General features: G+C 45.5%; 1 protein-coding gene and 1 long non-coding RNA gene across 3 annotated transcripts in view; both read left to right on the forward strand.

Annotated features, from left to right (window-relative positions):
- Window positions 1-12263, forward strand: part of ZNF512 (zinc finger protein 512) — a 97976-nt gene extending 85713 nt beyond the window's left edge. Inside the window, exon 16 of the mRNA XM_075063521.1 lies at window positions 11877-12263. The gene's annotated coding sequence lies outside the window, so the exon portion shown is untranslated. The remainder of the gene's footprint in view (window positions 1-11876) is intronic.
- A 382-nt stretch (window positions 12264-12645) lies between these two features.
- Window positions 12646-16589, forward strand: LOC116815297 (uncharacterized). Of its 2 annotated transcripts, XR_012655456.1 has the most exons (3): window positions 12646-13351; window positions 14106-14211; window positions 14635-16589. It is a non-coding gene; the product is annotated as an uncharacterized LOC116815297 (long non-coding RNA). The 2 variants fall into 2 exon arrangements; XR_012655457.1 differs by lacking the exons at window positions 12646-13351; window positions 14106-14211 and adding an exon at window positions 14244-14351.
- The last annotated feature ends 1143 nt before the right edge of the window (window positions 16590-17732 follow it).

The raw sequence follows: 17732 nt of genomic DNA on the forward strand, positions 1-17732 counted from the left end.
TGGCAGGCCCACCTCCCCATTTCTGTCATGCATTCGTGAGGAATTACAAGAATAAGAAAATAGACCTTATTTGTGACATAAACCGGGGGACTTGGAGGCAGGCAGTCGTGCCTATGACAGGTCCATGCAGGCATACTCAATTTTTAGAAACAGAATGGGAGCGATTGACTCTGCCCCCAAGTGACCACTCCCATTTTGGCGTTTCAGAACCAGTTGTCACAGGGCAACTCATGAAGCATCGGACACTAAACGTGATGCACATGGCCAGGTAAAACAGGAAAACGCTGAATCCGCGAACTTTTGAATTCCGTTTTGCTGCATGTTCCACCGTGAGGTCAGCACACACACAGGTGACCACCACAGAGCTCAATTGTGCACTCGTTCATAATTTGAGTCTCCTGATATATCGAAGAAGAGCGCCACTTGGACCACCACAGGAGAGTTCTGACTGATCGCTAATCTGGGTGAGGACTCAGTGCTCACAGCACTGCTGTCCAAAGACGAAATGAAAAAGTTTTTGAAAGAATTTCAAGTCTATGCTGATAAAGGGCACAGCAGAGACTCCCTTCATGCCGAAGTGAAAGTTGAAGAACTTAGACAGGTTACCAGAAAAGGCCAGAGAAGCAACGGTAAAGGTCAGGCTCGTTGAGCCGAAAAACATGCCGCTTCTATGCTGAACTACATGCAATTGGGCTTCAGCGACTACCCCCAAGTTTTTTTTTGGGGGTGGGGCGCCCCCCAACCCCCCCCTTTTTGGGTTCCGTGGGATTCAAACTTTTTTATGTTGTGTTAGGATTGAAATATCAAGTGTTTCTGAGGATGTAGCCGAGGGGAAGATTGGCAGACGAATTCTGAGATGAAGATACCGTTGGTGATTTAGCACACAAGCAGCTCCGTAAACCCCAAACAGCCAGGATCTTTTTGAGACCCAAAGAATCACAGTCCCTGCTCGCTCCAAGCGAAGAAGCCCATATATATGGAAGCGACCTCCGTAAGTGTTCCCTGCATCTTGTACCAAACAGCGGATTTTAAAACAAGACGTTTTTAGATCGCATTGGACACCCAGGGGCTTTTGCTGCAGTCGCAAGCCATACTGTTACAGGCAAAATTCGTTAAATGTTCTGGGATGGAGCGAAATCCTCCAAATTAATCTCCATGAATCTATCGTGGAGGAACTCAAAAACCCCCTTATGCTGTATGAGAACAGTTCTGAGCCAAGACAGCCTTCTCCGTTCCCCCTAGTAGGTAACTTTTCAACCCATGCATTTTGCAAGACATTTGGTACTGGCAGGCATTGAAGCATTGCACTGCAAGGCATTGCTAAACAAACCGATTCTCCTTCTGCGGTGGTATTTCAGGAGAGAGATATCATCCATTGACCTTGTTAGAACATCAGGAATGTAAATAGGGTGGCAGACATGGCGATTTATGTTACTGGCCAGAGCCGGGGGATGGGAGGAGGATACGACGAGTTTCAGCGTCTGGCAAGCAGGCTTCAACTGCTTACCAGCAAACGCGCTGCGGGGGGTGATGTAGGGATGATCACTAGCAGCGATCGTAACGATAGGAGCCATGCGCTGTTGCGTGGATTGGAAAGAGGGCGGGGTGGCTTGCAGGTTACCTCTTAACAGGAGCAAGGCATCATATAGATCATGTGTATAATGAACGGCAGAGAGTCAAAATTTTAAAAGCCTCACTTACCATCGCCGCGTGACGTACGGTTGGTCCTTCCCCTCCCCCCCCCCCCCCCCCCATACCTGCGTCTGTGTGTGTGCCACACCAGTCAACAGACATCTGAATATTTAAACGATACAAAAAAATGCGACCTTGTATAGAAGATCACATCTTGTGCTCTTATAAGGTGGATAGTGTTCTTTGTGAAAGAGTACTATCATTCTGCTCTGTTAAAAGTATCTTCCACATACTTTATCACCCTGGTTTGCCTTCCCCATGCAGTCTGCACATTTCCTCTGAGTCCCATATGCCATCACCCGAGGGCGTTGCTGTGATACGGCGGTAAGAAGAAGAAGACGCGGCAGATGAAATGCTTCACAAAGAAATTATTGAAAGTAAACAACGCAATGAGAGGAATTAAACAGAATGATTTGAAGGATGTGCGTAGCAAGAGTACCAGGAAAGATGCCAGTGAACGATCTAGAGGGCAGAAGAAAGACCAGCGTTGGAGAGATGCAACGCTGGATTGCTGCATGCTCAAACTGATTCCTCCAACGGCATGTGGATCTTCAAGGTAAGAGGCAGCCACAGTAGCAGAGTGAACCGCTGCAACCCTGTATAAACCTCCGCTGGCAAGCCCACGTCCCATATCTCGCCTCACCGCAGATTGCTAAGAACGCTGTGGGGAAGGCTTTCTGCAAACCCCGCCTACTCCTCCACACCCCTGGAGAGTTCAAGGAAAAGGCTGTAATTACGCACAAATGTGCTTAATAGCCTTCCTCCCCCTCCTAACCAAAGCACAGCAGCCAGGGACACCTTCCTCAATATTCTCTGCCTTTTTTATAGTTCCTTTGTATAAAGAATACATCGAAAGGGGGAGGTGGTTGCTTTACAGGGAAATCTTAGTAAGGCGAAAAATCATGATTTTTAACAATGCATAATTACTTTTAATTGAATAATAAAGGATTTATCTAAAACGATACAAGAATTTATTTCTTCGCCACCTGTATCAAAAGGGGGAGGTGGGTTGCTTACCACTGAATAAGTCCGATCAAGTGCGGAGGGTTTCATCAAGGGGAAGCAAAACAGAGTCACACCGTACCCTGGGCGTGCTGAAACTGTCTTTTCAAGGCTTCCTCTGATGCGCAGGCGCCATCCAGGTGTGCTCTTCTAATCGCACCTGGTCTACTCTGCCTGTTGTACTCAGCGGCCAGATTGATTGCTCAGCTCCCCACCCAGCCATAATGTCTCCCCTTAGTGCTCACAAAGATTGTCGGAAGCAACAGCAAGCAGCAATAGCAAGCGGGACATTGGTTTGGCTGAGGTCTGAGCGAGTAAGTATGATCGCCGCGACCTTTAAATGGTCAATGCACATCTAACCACGATCCGCACTTGCTCAGCCTGTAGTGAACAGCTTCTGACACTGTCCAGGCTGCCAGTGTATGCCTTCATGAGCCATGGCATCAAGGTGGTAAGGCTGGGTCCCCCAGGATAACTATAGGCATTTGAACCATTCCCAACGGTTATTTTCTGGCGTCTAGGAAGTATTCCCTTGCGACAGCCGTTTTATAACAGACTAGTGCTCCTGAACTGCAGAGCGTCATGAAACCTTCCTGGCATTCCACGTGATGTGGGTGAAACGCTTCCCTTGTGGTCCAACCAAGTGCTTGCCAGCACCATTGAAAGTACCTTTGCAGTCACGTACTCGGGTGCCCTGGTGTTCTGGGGCAAGATAGGTATGGGTTCCAATCTATGGCCCCACCACAGTTCGGAAAACCATTGCAGCAAAGCCATTCCACTATCACCTGCTACGTTCCAGAGTCACAACCTTTTCGTAGCAGCAGAACGAATTGCTTTTGGCTACTTGCATACAGCAGCCCCCCACAGTAGATTGCCCACTCCAAATTGATTCCCAACTGACAGTAGCTGTCTGCGTTGCAAGCTTCCAGAGGGCTATTGCCACTGTGCTAATCTCCACTGTGAGGGCTGCTCCTCATGTTTGTTATTAGGCGTTTCAGCAGGGGAAAGCATGTCACAAAGTTCTAAGAGAAAGTCTAATACGCATGCGAGATTTTCGCAGCCACTGCGAAGCGTCCATCCTACCATCAAAACATGCGGTCTCCACCAGTCTGTGCTTGGTTCCTGTGCCCAATTCGGCGTTCAATGGTAGTAGATGCCCCTTATAGCAGTAGCTCCAAAACGCTGGGGGCCAGCGTTATGGGAGAATTTCTGCCTCTATCTCGTTCATCGCTGTCCTCGCCGCTCAGCATAGCTGCCTCCTCCTCGCCTTGCATTTCATTGTTCAGTATAGTCAACACGAGAGTACAGCGAGGTGTTGACAACGTCAGAATATCGTTTTGTGATCCAGGTCCATGATTTGCTTGTGCTATGGCGTTTGCTCAAATGCACTCCGCGAAAAAGCGCGCAAAGGGTTGTTGCTGCCTTCACAAAGGAGGGGTTGAGGCTGTACCAGCAGCCACCCGGGGCAATGTTTATGCCCATCAAGGCACTGTTGCTCTTCAACACGGAAAGTGGGAATATGGGATAAGCTTGAGAGAACAGCTACCATCAGTGCACCGCTCCTGAAATCGATGGTAGCCTTGGACCATGGACATAAAGCAATCATTTTTTCGATTCGCACTGGTGGACGGCGCAAAACTGATTTTAATAACATCGGTTTTGTAAATATCGGTTTAAACTTACTTCGAAATAATCGGTGCAAGTTGTAGACTGTACCCTAGTGACAGACAGGAAGTGTCTGTTTAACATGGCTAATATTTATGAAGTTACATTGTATACTTGGTATCACTTCTGAACAATATAGGTTTGATTTCAAAATTCTAGCCAATAAAACATTAAGAACGGCTGTACCGGGTCAGACCAAAGGTCCATCTAGCCACCCAGTATCTATCTACGCCAGTGGCCAATGCAATGCGGGCCCAGAGAGGAGTGCAACCTAACAGCAACTGATCAGTTTGATCCACTCCCTCCTGCCATCCATCTCCATCCTCTTGACAAACAGAGGCTAGGGACACCATTCTTACCCGTCCTGGTTCTACATAGCATTTTATGGACTTACCAACATCGAATTTATCCAGTTTTCTTTAAACACTATATAGTCCCTACCTTCACAACCCCTCAAAGGTAAGGAGTTCCACAAGTTGATTGTGCGCTTGCGTGAAGAAAGAACTTCTTTTCTATTTGTTTTAAAGCTGCTGCCTGTAATATTTCATTTGGTGACCTTAGTTTCTTGTATTAGGAATAAGTAAATAACTTTTTCCTTTATCCCACTTTCTCAACATCACTCATGAATTTACAAACCTTCTATATATCCCCCCTTAGTCTCCTCTTTCTAAGCTGAAGAGGCCTAGCCTCTTTCATCTTTCTCTTATGGGACCCTCTCCAAACCTAATCATTTAGTTTGCCCTTTTCTGAACCTTTCTAGTGGGCTAGATATCTCTTTTTGAGGAGAAGAGAACCAGCATCTGTACACAGTATTCAAGATGTGGCGTACCAATGGGTTTATTAAGGGCATAATATATTCTCGTCTTATTCTCTATCCCCTTTTTAATGATTCCTAACATCCTGTTTGCTTTTTTGAGCACAAAAATTGGAATGGCCCTAATTACAATTTGCATACCTTTCTAGCATGTCTCTAATGGTTGAATCTGGATCATTTATCCTGTAGGATACTTAACCCTTTCCGGCCATGCATCACATTTTGTATAAGATTTGTTGCAATTCTGTAACAGTGGTAGCAACAATGATTTGCATGGTTTAATCTGATAATGTCACACCCCCAATGCAAGATTGGTGTGTGGAAGGGAGCAATTAGAGCTCCTGGATACACCTTAAGGACCTTCCAATATTGATAGGAGCTGTGTTTATACTGAATTCTTTGAAAGGCCAAATCATTGATGCATGCCTTGGCCCAGGTTCACAACTTAGTCCATACTTTATGAAACACTTTACTGATTTCAGGGTTTGGTCTATGTGCTAACTTAACATAGACATCAATGTTCTCCAGAGAGCACTTTGACATTCAGCCATGAAGGCTGTGAGATGTTGTACCTCAGTTTCCCTTCTTGCACAGCAGTCCAAGCTCGTAATGATTTTTCTGCTGTGGAAAGTTTTAGGATTGTGCATAGGCATAATCTGTGAAACTTCAACATTATTAGGCTTTCTAATGCAAAGTATGTTCTTACTGAACCAAACAGCATAATTATAAGGGTTTCTATTACATAGTGTGTTTTTATGTAGCACTTCCACCATGTTTGAGGATTTTTCCCATAAGCCGTGCACATTATACAGTTTTTGGCATCAGCAAAATTATATTAACAGCAAATTTAACACAAGTGTACAATCACAGTCATTTCTGTTAAGCCTGTGGTTTAGATAGATCATTTTTTAGGTCCGCTTGTTCAATATTCCCTTTGAACCTTTGCAGCTTTTCCTTTACCTCAGGGTTTTCCTTAACATAGGCTTTTAGTTTAACCACATCCTTGGGGTTTTGGTATTTTAGAGATGTGAGGCAAGTCTGTAAGGGCACGTTACCTTTCAAGAGTTAACTTGCCTTCCTCCTTTCCCCTTTTCAGAGGATTGAAATCAGATTTCTGGTGTACCCTAACCTAACCTTCATTGTAGAACTGCCAAGCTTCCAGGGACACTTGGTAATCCTGTTGTCGTTGACCTCCTAACAAAGATGGTGCACTTCATCCCACATTCTGCTGTTCCTCCTGCATGGGAGATGGCTTAGCACTTCCTGGAAAATGCCTTCTGCGACCATGGCTTAGCCATGGGCGTTAGATTGGACCAGGGTCCCCAGTTCATTTCCCAATTCTGGTAGGAATTTCTAAGACTTCTTGGCAGTGAATCCCTCACCTGATCTGCCTGTCACCCACAGACTAATGGACAAACAGAAAGGATCAATCAAATCTTGGGAGTAGTATCGCTACTGCCTTTTTGCGCTATTACCAGGATGACTGGCTTCCCTTGCTGTGCTACCCTGAATTTGCATATAACAATGCAGTCCACACATTGACTCTACAGCCCATTCTTTGCAATCTATAACTTTCAGCCCTGCTTCCACCCAGATTTGTCCCTGTCTTCTCCAGTACTGATTGTCACAGATTTAGCAGTGAATCAGGAATGCAATGAATACTTACAATCCACAAAATAAATCTATAAACACCAAGACCTTTAGGCTGCCCCAATCTGGCTGTAGGGGACAAGGTGTGGCTCTCTTCCCAGAACTCAGCTCGAGCTGCCTGTCCACCAGACTAGACTGACCGTATCTGGGCCCCTTCAAGGTTATAGACTGGTTGAACTGGTGCCTTTCAGGTTACAGCTGTCCAAGTTCTTAAAGATCCACTCTCTCTTTTATATCTCACTTTTAAAGCCCTATGCCAAGAACCCATGCCCAAACAACAACTACTAACAGTCTGTGGACAGGAGGAGTACTTGGTCTACCCAATCCTTGACTCTCAGCAAGTTAAGAGAAGGTTCCAGTACCTGGTTGACTGGGAAGGGTACGGTCTGGATGAACAGTCTCGGGAACCAGTAGAAACATCCATCTTCAGGACCTATTGAGTAACATCAGAAGTACCCCAAGAAACTGGGTCCTAGATCTAGGAGGTGCCGTTTGGTTAGAAGGGTCAGCAGACCAGCTCTTAAGCCAAGCAGCAGCAGCTCAAACCATTTGACCATGACTGATAGTTCCTGCACCTGCTTGTTCCCAGCCTTGGACCCAGTGCTGCCTCCTGCCTTGCCACACTCTAGGTAATCCTGTTCTGACCCTGGGCTTCAACTCCTGACTCTGCTGGTGAGCCTTATCTCTGGCACTTGGCCTCTGGCTGCAGAACTACTAATGTGGTATGCAACCTATCATTTAAATCAGCTTCTGTACCAGGTGACTAGAGGGTAGATAATATGTCACCAATTTTTTAAAAAGGCTTCCTAGGTGATCCTAGCAATTACAAGCTGGTAAGCCTAACTTCAGTGCTGGGAAAACTGGTTGAAACGGCAGCGAAGAACAAAACTATCAGACACAGGGATGAATATGATTTGTTGGGGAATAGTCAACAGCTTTTGTAAAGGGAAATCGTACTTCACCAATCTATTAGAATTCTCTGAGGGAGTCAACAAACACGTGGACAAGGGGGATCCCATGGATAGTGTAACTTGGACTTTCAGAAAGTCTTTGACAAGGTCCCTCACCAAAGGCTCTTAAGCAAAGTGAGCTCTCATGGGATAAGAGGGAAGGTCCTCTCATGGATCAGTAACTGGTTAAAAGACAGGAAACAAAGGGTAGGAATAACTGGTCAGTTTTCAGAATGGAGACATGTAAATAGTGGCATCCCACAGGGAGCTGTAGTGGGGGCCAGTGCTGTTCAACATATTCATAAATTAGCTTGAAAAATGGGTAAACAGTGAGGTAGCAAAGTTTCTAGATGATACAAAATTACTCAAAAAAATCCAAAGCAGACAATGAAGATTTACAAAGGTAACAAAACTGGGTGAGCAACAAAATGGCAGATGGGATTGTTTCCCAATGTGAATTATTTTGCATTTATCAACACTGAATTTCAACTATACATACGACACCATGGGGTCTAAATTAGCTGTTACCACTTGGAGTCATTGCGACTAGCTGTCTGAAAACATCTGCTCAATGTGCAAAAAAGACAAAAAATTAAACAGGATGTTAGTTAAGCGCTGAGGAATGTTGTTGCTGTGGCAATGCTGTCAAGGCTGCTAAGCTTTTACAGCAGCTCGGTGCATCTGTTCTTGGAGCTCTGACGTTAGCTTCACAAGGAGAGAGTGCAGCTTACTAATTCAGCAGACTTCAGTGTTACTCATAAAGAAAGACCACAGGATCAGCTTGGTAGCAAAGACACTCAGCCTGGTTTGTTGCGAACAAAGCCTGGTACTAGCACCCTGGTTCCATGGCTTCAGGTACACTAACATATTGTATGTCAATAACAATGGTACCAGCTCAGTGTACCAGGCTGCTGCCCCCTAGGCTGGACAAAGGTGTCCCTCCTATGACATCTTGTGTAAGTTGATACATATTGCACTCTAGACATTGCTAGTTATCAACCCTACACCGTGTACCCGCTAGTTTGAACAAAACATCCATATCCATTATTCTGTCAGCCCATCCTTATGAGGGGCTTGATGTGTTCCTGTACCATCTCTTCAGAATGTGTTTATGTAGGTACTTGAGAACTTTAGGTGGTTTTGTACCATCCTTTCTGGTCAGAAATGTGCTAACTTGGTTGGCCAATATCTAGTGTGTGGTTATTTTGCCAAGACCAGGGCTACTTTGGTTCACGCCCTTTGGTTCACACTGTTAGCTATACATGGGGCTCCAGCAAGGCCTACATTTAGTAACCATTAAGAAAGGGATAGTTAATAGGGCAGAAAATAGCATAATGTTACTATATAAAATGATGGTGCATCCACACCTTGAATCCTGCATGCAGGTCTAGTCACCCGCCCCTCCAGAACAACATATTTCACTTGGAAAAAATGCAGAGAGAGAGAGACAGCAAACATAAGTAGGGGTATGGAGCAGCTTCCATACAAGGAGAAATTAAAAAGACTGGGATGGGTCACTTTAGAAAAGAGATGACTAATGGGAGATGTGATAGAAGTGTACAAAATTATGAATGGTGTGGAGAAAGAGATAAGAAAGTGTTATTTACTCCACATAACAAAAGAGCCAGAGTTCACCCAATGAAATTAATGGGGAGCAAGTTTAAAATGAGAAGGAAGTATGTCATCATACAACTTTTGGAACTCATTGACAGGGGATGCTGTGAAGGCCTAAAGTATAACTGGGTTCAAAAAAGAATTAGCTAAGTTTATGGAGGATAGGTCTGTCAGTGGCTTTTGCCAAGATGGTCAGGAATGGAACCCCTATGATCAGGGTATCCCTGCTTTCTGACTGCCAACAACTGGGACTGGATGAGAGGGCATGGCTCACTTGATAATTGCCCTGTTCTGTTCATTCCCTCTGATGCCACTGACTGCTGGAAGACAGGATGCTGGGCTAGATAGACCATTGGTCTGACCCAGTGTGACCGTTCTTATGTTCTTACCACCAATCAGAGCCTTTCTCTGTTGGACAAGCTAATCTCTAGTAAGCTTATTAACATGTGTAAGGTCGCTTCTTGTTTTTAATGTTTCCTCTGTAGTGCTTTTAACTTTTTAGAATAAATGTGCTTGCTTAGAAAGAGGTGTGCGGTTGCTTAACTGTAGCAATTGCACTGTTTATCATCCCTGAGCAGAAAAGTAAAACAAGCCTGCTTAGGCATCATGACTTTCTAGGGAGTTCACAGGCTAGGCAGGAAGTTGTGCAGTGTGACAATACTGCTGTCAGGAGATGCATGTCTCCACCTGAAAGGTGACAGCTCAAGAGCCTGGAGCATAGCATGGGTGTGCTTGCTGGATCACAGAGAGGAAAAACAGGTGTAGGTGTCCTGAACTGTGATGCACAATATTAGCACTCTTCCAGTCTTCTGGAATTTTTCCAGTATCTAAGATTTATTAAAAATGAACATCAGTGGGGCCAGAGAACTTTCAGCAAACTCTTTTATGACTCTTGGGCACATGTTATCTGGACCTGTTGATTTAAAATGTTTATCCCTACCAGATGATATTTAACATTCTCCTTAGTTACTAAAGGACTGGAAAGTACTTCATTATCCTCTTGTGATACAAATAGAGCATAATGCTTCTTTTCAGATAGAGAACAGACAGTCATTGAACGCCTCTGCTTTTTCTGTATTGTTATTATTAACCATGTTATCTTCATCTAGTAATGGGCCTATATTATTGCTAGGATTTCTTTTGTTCTAATATACTTCTTAAAAAATCCTTCTCAATGGACCCTAGCGTTTCCCACCAGGAATTTTCCCCTGATGTCTTTCATTCCCTTTTCAATTTTCCATACTTCATAGCTTCTAATGTAGATTGATTTGCTATCTATTTGCCTTATTAATAGAATTTAGTTATTGTCACAGAGCCACAGGATCTGTGCTATGCCCCAACTTTTAATCAGTCTCTTGGAGGAACCCCTTCAGTGTGGCAGACCCCCAAGGGAGACCACTCCTTATGCTGGGGGTAAACCATAGCACCTCACAGCCTCTTAGACTGAGCGTCTGGGTTCCAGCACTCTTGCTTCTCACCATGAGCGCTTCTCAGCAAGTCCAACTGGGCTTGACTCCTGGTAATGGCTTGTATAGTCCAGGGATTAATGCACCTCAGCAAGTATTTGCAGTGACAACAGAGCAGAATTTATTAATCAATTGGAACAGAGCACTGGAAGTCCTTAGCTTACCGTAGAGACGTAGAATCATAGGATCCAGGATTTGTTGAGTCTAAACCATCCAAAAGTCTTTTTTTTTTTTTTAAACCTCCAGTGAAGGAGCTTCCGTGACCTCCCTAGGCATCCGTTCCATTGTCCGACTGTTCTTACAGTAAGAAAGTTTTTCCTGAGGTTTAATCTAAATATTATGCTGTAGTTTGAACCCACTGCTTTTGTCCTGCCCTCTGTGGAAAGAACAACTTTTCTCCATCTTCTGCAAGTATTTGAAGACCACTATCATGTCCCCCCATTAACCATCTCTTTTCCAAAATAAACAAACCCAGTTCCTTCAGCTGCTGCTCATATGGCCTGCATTCCATCCTGTAAATAATCTTTGATGCTCACTTCCGGATCCTTTCCAGTTTCTCTACATCCTTTCTATACATTGGTGACCAAAATTGGACACAGTACTCCAGCTGAGGCCTAACCAGTGCCAAGTGGTACTATCACTTCCCGCCACTTGCCTGCTATGCCTCTGTTAATATAAACTACAACTGCATTTGCTTTTTTTGAAGCAGCATCACATTTTTGACTCGTGTTGCAGTTGTGTTCCACCACAACTCACAGGTCCTTCTCAGCAGTGCTGTTGCCAAGTCAGTTGTCCCCCATTCTGTATTTGAGCATTTCTTTTTTCTTCCTTAAGAGTAGCACCTTACATTTGTCTTGGCTGAATTTCATTTTGTGGTGTCTAGCCCTTTTCTCCAATTTATCAAGTTCCCTCTGAATTTTAGTTGTATTCTCCAAAGTACTGGCAACATCTCCCCTTCCTCCCCACTGCCCCAGCATTGTCATCTGCAAATTTGATCAGTATGCTCTCTATTCCTACATCCAGGTCATTAATAAAGATGTTAAACAACACCGGACCCAGAATAGATCCTTGTGGAATCCAACCTGAGACTTCCGTCCAATCCGACATTATTCCATTAATAGTTACTCTTTGCTGTTGTTAACCAATTATGTATCCACTTAATAGTAGTTCTGTTCAGCCCGCATTTCTCCAGCTTACTTATCAGAATATCATGAGGGACTGTCAAAAGTCTTTCTGAAGTCCAGGTATATTATATCACTGCATTCCCCCTATCCACCAAGCCAGTTACCCTGTCAAAGAAGGAAAGCAGGCTGGGATGGTATGATTTGTTCTTAGTAAATCCGTGGGTGCTGTGGGGGCAGTGCTTGCAGAGACAGGCAGCACGCAGAGTCCCGTGCACACACGCCAGGAGCAGCATAGGGCCGGGGTAGGCAGGGAGCCTGCCTTAGTGGAAGCTATGCTGCCTGAGGTAAGTGCTGCCCAGAGGGAGGCTGAACCCCCAGCCCTGAGCCCCTTCCCTGAGCCAGCACCCCATACCTGCTCCTGCACCCCAACACTCAGCCCCAGCCCCCTCCTGCACCCAAAGTCTCTCTCAGAGCTTGCATCACCACATGCCCTCCTGCATCCAACCCTCCTGCCCCAGGCTCAGCCCAGAGCCCCCTCCCACACTGCGAACCCCTAAGCCTGAGCCCAGAGCCCACACCCCCTCCTAAACCCCAAACCCCTATTGCAGCCCAGTGAAAGTGAGTGAGGGTGAAGGGAGCGAGCCCGGAGAGGGGCGGGGGATGGAATGGAAGGGCGGGGCCTCAGGGAAGGGACAGCATAGATCCTGGGTTGCCCTTAAATTCAAAAAGTGATCTTGGGTATAAAAAGATTGGCGACTATTCTTTCAGAGCAACTCGCACATAGATTAAAAATAGCAATAACAAGAGCTCCTTGTTCCCTCTAACCTACAGAAACAATAGCTTGATTTGTTTACAGGGCTTTGTGGTTTGCATGTGTAAGAGTCATAATACATTGCTAAGAGGAGGGTTAATTCAGCCGACTGAATTGTGCATTTAATGCTGGCGATGGGGAGGGGCCCCCCCCCCGGTCTTTTCTCTCTTACAGGAGCAAGTCACACAGTCTATGTTTGGCTCCTGCAATAGCTCTAGCTTCTGAACTCGTGAGTCTCATCATACTGCTTAGAGGGGCCTGTTCCAGTGTAATGTGCCTGTCATGCTAGGGCCTAGTCACAGAGGGAAGGGTGCTTTCTGAGCAGCATCTGCTCCAGTCTGGTTAGAGTACAAGAAAATAGACTCAGGCTACCACCAGGGAAGTTCCAGCAGAGATGTGATGCAGTGATGATCTCACAGTGGTGGTGGTTAGCATCAGAGCACTCAGAACTTCTTGGGGGTAAAGTTCTCATAGTCTCACACTGGAGGACAGTGCAGCTGGGCAGCAGGACACTCCAGGAAACTACCGGCTCCTAGCTGAGGAGGTGTATCCCGAGCTTCAGGGTAAGGGAGATTTGCTATGCTGCGGTGTGGTGTTGGGTGGGAACAATCTGCACTGATGGGTGAAGACATCCTAAACCCAGTGCTCCCTTTGCTTCCCTTCCCCTATAAAGTCTATTGAACTACAAGAGTCTCCTCTCTTTTGGTCTTCCCTCCTTCAGCCCCAAGCTTCTGCAGAGCTTGGGGATGGGGAAGATGTTTGGTCCCTGTTTACCAGCAGCCTGGATAAGGATTTATGAGTCTCCACTCTTCATATTTCATTTCAACAGAGAAATACAAAAGCATCTGGCAAAAGCTTCCCCCTGCTTTTGAAATAGCACTGAGATTGTTCTCAGGGGTCCCAGGGTTGCGGATCACCTCGTTACCCCCTGCCTCTAGTGAGGGGGAGTCTTCCCTGCGGTATCTGGATGTCAGCTCCTTGACACCCCCACCCATGAGCCTCTAAAGCTCTCCCCTCTGGGCTATACCAGCACTTCCTTCACCTTGCAGGGTTACAAGAGGTACACCGGAGTCCCCTTGAAGTATTCCTCTGTGATAGCCAGGCCCTGACACTGGCTACTCCCAGAAATGCCAGATCGTCTCATCCCAAAGCAGCAGTATACCCCCAGCAGCATACCCAGTTTTACCTTAAAAACACCACTCGTGTAAACTGCACTTGTAAGCACATAAAAAAAGCACTCCTCAGTGAATGGATGCAGTGTCTTTTTCTCCACTCTGTGATATACCTAATAAGTCTTCTGTCTTTATCCACACATAGGGCACTCGCATGTCTGCTATAATGTTCCCTTTTACCTCCATGTGGCTTTGATTGCTAGCAGTTGTCTTTGATGGTTTTCCTTCCACTGCTCTGGGATGAGGCAAGGGTAGGGAACTGAACATAACATATAACATATATAACATAATCAGCTAGCCATGGCTCAGTGACAACTCCCTCCTGCTTGAATGGGTCCTCACTAAGACACATGATTCCCTGGTGACTACCCTTTACTCCAAGACCATAAGGGCATGATTTTCAGTATAGTTACATTATTCCTTAAGCATTACCCATATACACATCTCACAGTCATAAGTATTGATAAGTTACAAGTTTTCAGCAGAGAACTCACCAACTGTCCTTCAAGGATAAGTCCCATGAAAGCCATGTGTAATGTATAGTAAGTTTGTCAGATCTGAGCCAGGAGTTGCTTGTAAAGAATAGTGAACTCTTTTGCCAGTTGGCATCAGTGGTGTCTGTGTCACAATCATCCATGCATTTTCCTATACACTATCATCTTTACAATTAACAGGCCAGGAATTGGAACGTGAGTCTTCAGCCGCTTTCATGCTGCAGCGTCAGAACCTTGGATCAAGAGAGAAATGAGGCCAAAAGCTACCACCTCCAAAGACAAAGAATCACCAGCTGCAGGCTTGCACCAGGAGCAGTGGTGAGTCATGGAGTCCCCGTGTTCTTTCCCACCTCCTCTGAGCAGAGGCAGTGGTGCTATTGTGGAATCTTCTCTGCTTCATCCTTTGCTACTCATCAAGGATGTGAAAGAGCAGCTAAACACGCACATCAGAAAAAAGAGACTCCAGCTCCTGTGGGGCTTGCCATATATAATCCTGAACTCCCTGGCAGCATCCATCCCATCCATCCCAGAGTTCCTGGAATGCACAGCGCTGCTGGAATCTAAAGACTACCAGAGACCACTCTTCAGGGCAGAAAGGCGTAAGCACCTTGAGCGACACCTGAGAGAGAAAATGGTGCATCGCAAATGGGGCCTTCCCAAGAGAATCCAGAAGTCTTTGAAATGGTTTATTCCTCCAGAGGCAGCCAAACAGGAGCCCATGCTTGATGAGAAGGTTTCTATATCTACCTCTACACATACAGGACTTTGTGAAGCTTCATGTGGGAGCTCAGAGACCTGTACTAGCAGGATCTGTCTGACAGCACAGAGATCTGAAGGCAGTGGACAAACCACAGTGACACTAGGCACTACATCTGAGACCACTCTAGCTGGAAGCATGAGAAATCTTCAGAGATGTCAGACCCGAACATGTCCACAGAATAAAACAGGAGAGGAATCTCTGCTGCTGGAATGGTCTATGAATTGCAACCCAGATACAACTGAGCTGCCAGTGATTGGGGAGAAGAAAAAGCACCTGGAGTTCCAGGGAGGGAAGGAGAACTGTGACCTTTCAGAAGACACTGAGGGCTCCAGGGACACATTTTTGCTGGGTACAAGTCCACCAAGCACACAACCAGCTCTCCTCAATGGGGCTCAGAGTGAAATTGGAACTAGCTTCATGAACACACGGTTCAGAAATAGCAAAGGACAATGTAACCAGAACCTGGAGCTCGGGACGAAGCTTGAGATGGAATGGGGTGTCTCCTACATGTTCCAGGAATCCTGTCCTGCCATGAGACCTCTCCCTGCCCAACTCACTTACTGGGAGAGAAAGCCCAGCTCAGGAGCAGAAAAAAGCCCTGTAAGCAGGATCAGTGGGTCTCAAAAATTACCCAATACGTGCCAATGGGGATTTTCCCAGGGACTCTTAAGGGCCATCAATCCTCCAGAACAGTCACAATCACAGCTGCTTTCACAGGGCAGAGAGGAGGTTCCAAAATCTAACTTTGTCCAGGAAGGACAGAAATTTCTTGGAATAGCTGGCTCTTGTAGGTCAGTAATTAGGCACAGAACTGAGCATGATGCAGCTGAGCCCTCTAGGGCCCTGTTACTGCCAGGGCAGTTAGCCTCACTGGAAGGTGAGAATCAAGAGACTGGGCCAATGGTGGCTCTTACAGAGCTCTCTCTGGAATCCCAGTTCCAACCCAGCCTAGCTGGAGTTCCCTGGGCTCTCAATGGAGATATGCTGAGGAATAAAAATCTTCAGATTAAATTGGGTTTGCAGAGTCCCTCCCTAGTGCCGATGACCCTCAGCACCAACCTGGCAGCCTCCCTGCATATCCCAGGAGTTGAGGGTGAAGAAAGTCTTGTTACAGATGACACAAAAAAATACTTTGAATTCCACCTGAGAGAAAAATTGCTGCATCAGAAATGGGGACTCCCTAAGAGACTGCAGGAATCCATGACCCTGTTTCTACTGCTAGAAGCAACAATAAATTAATGCCTTTCTTCCCCAAGGAAGACTGGGATGTGCTGCTCTGGGTCTCCTTACTCTCCTTCCAGGACAGAATTCTACAGTACTTATCATCTCCTCTAAATTTCTGTTACCATTAAATATAACTCTGGATATTCATCTATCTAAATGTCCAATCCCTTTTTGAATCTTACATTCCTGGCCCCAATTGTTACCTACACAAAATTCTCTGTTACTCACACACTCAAGGAGAACCCACACTTAACCTGTTCCTAGGGCTCAGGCGTAACCCTGTCAATTTACTGCAGGTTTGCAGGACCTTTTACCAGTGACAGAGCCTTACACAGTAATATCCTTATCCTATTTATTAACAATCACCAAAAACAGACTGCACACACTACACATACAAAAATGTTCACCAGTCCTAATAAGACAGATGAACTTTTCTTGGGGTCCAGTCAGCATCAGGTCATCTGGGGGATTCTAGTTTCTACATGGTGTCATTGGCAGGGTGTTGAGGACTGGCAGCCCTGATGGGGCTGTGTCTTGGAGTTGGTTCCCAAAGAACTTCCTTTTGGACCCCAATTTATATAGTGAAACTTGAGTCCTGCTTAGCTATACCTTAACCAATCATTTTACTAACCAATCCTAACACATTGTAACAACATTCTCTAGCCAATTATACCCCACCACCTTAATTTACACCTAGCAAAATTAATTATGTAACTGACAGAAACCTTCAAAAAGCCAGACAGAGATCATACATCAGATAAACAATCAGGAAGTGGGGACCATAATGACAGAACATAAAGAAGTGAGGATTTCACAGCCACAACTATTGAGAAGTGATTTCTTGCCAGAGAGAATGCTAGCAAACTACGTTTTCTTTCACCATCTTAAGAGCTGTTTATCTGGTGATAGTGGGTGCTATTAGACCAGGATCTCTTCCTTAATAGCCTGATATTACATTGTTTCAATGTCATTTAGATGGGATGTGACTTCCTGCTTCTGAGCTCATGGCTGCTGCTCTTCTAATATGGCTGCAGACAAAAGCTTAGGCTTTAGGCCTTATAATATGACCACAGGAAAAGGCCTTATCCTTACACAATGACTTCCTGTTGCCAGGGATCTCTCTTATCCCAGATGGCTCAGGTTTTGTTGTCTGACCGCAAAGAGACAGATGTGGAAGAAGCGAAAGAATTGACAAGGATTTGTAGGGGATCTTAAGGCATGTCAGTCTGTTAGCAAGACTTAGGCTGGCTGTAACCCTAATGACGGGAGACTTGTAGAAGCGAGGATAGTGTGA

The sequence above is a fragment of the Chelonoidis abingdonii genome, chromosome 3 (genome assembly GCF_003597395.2).
Source record: "Chelonoidis abingdonii isolate Lonesome George chromosome 3, CheloAbing_2.0, whole genome shotgun sequence".
In the NCBI taxonomy this organism is placed as follows: Eukaryota; Metazoa; Chordata; order Testudines; family Testudinidae; genus Chelonoidis; species Chelonoidis abingdonii.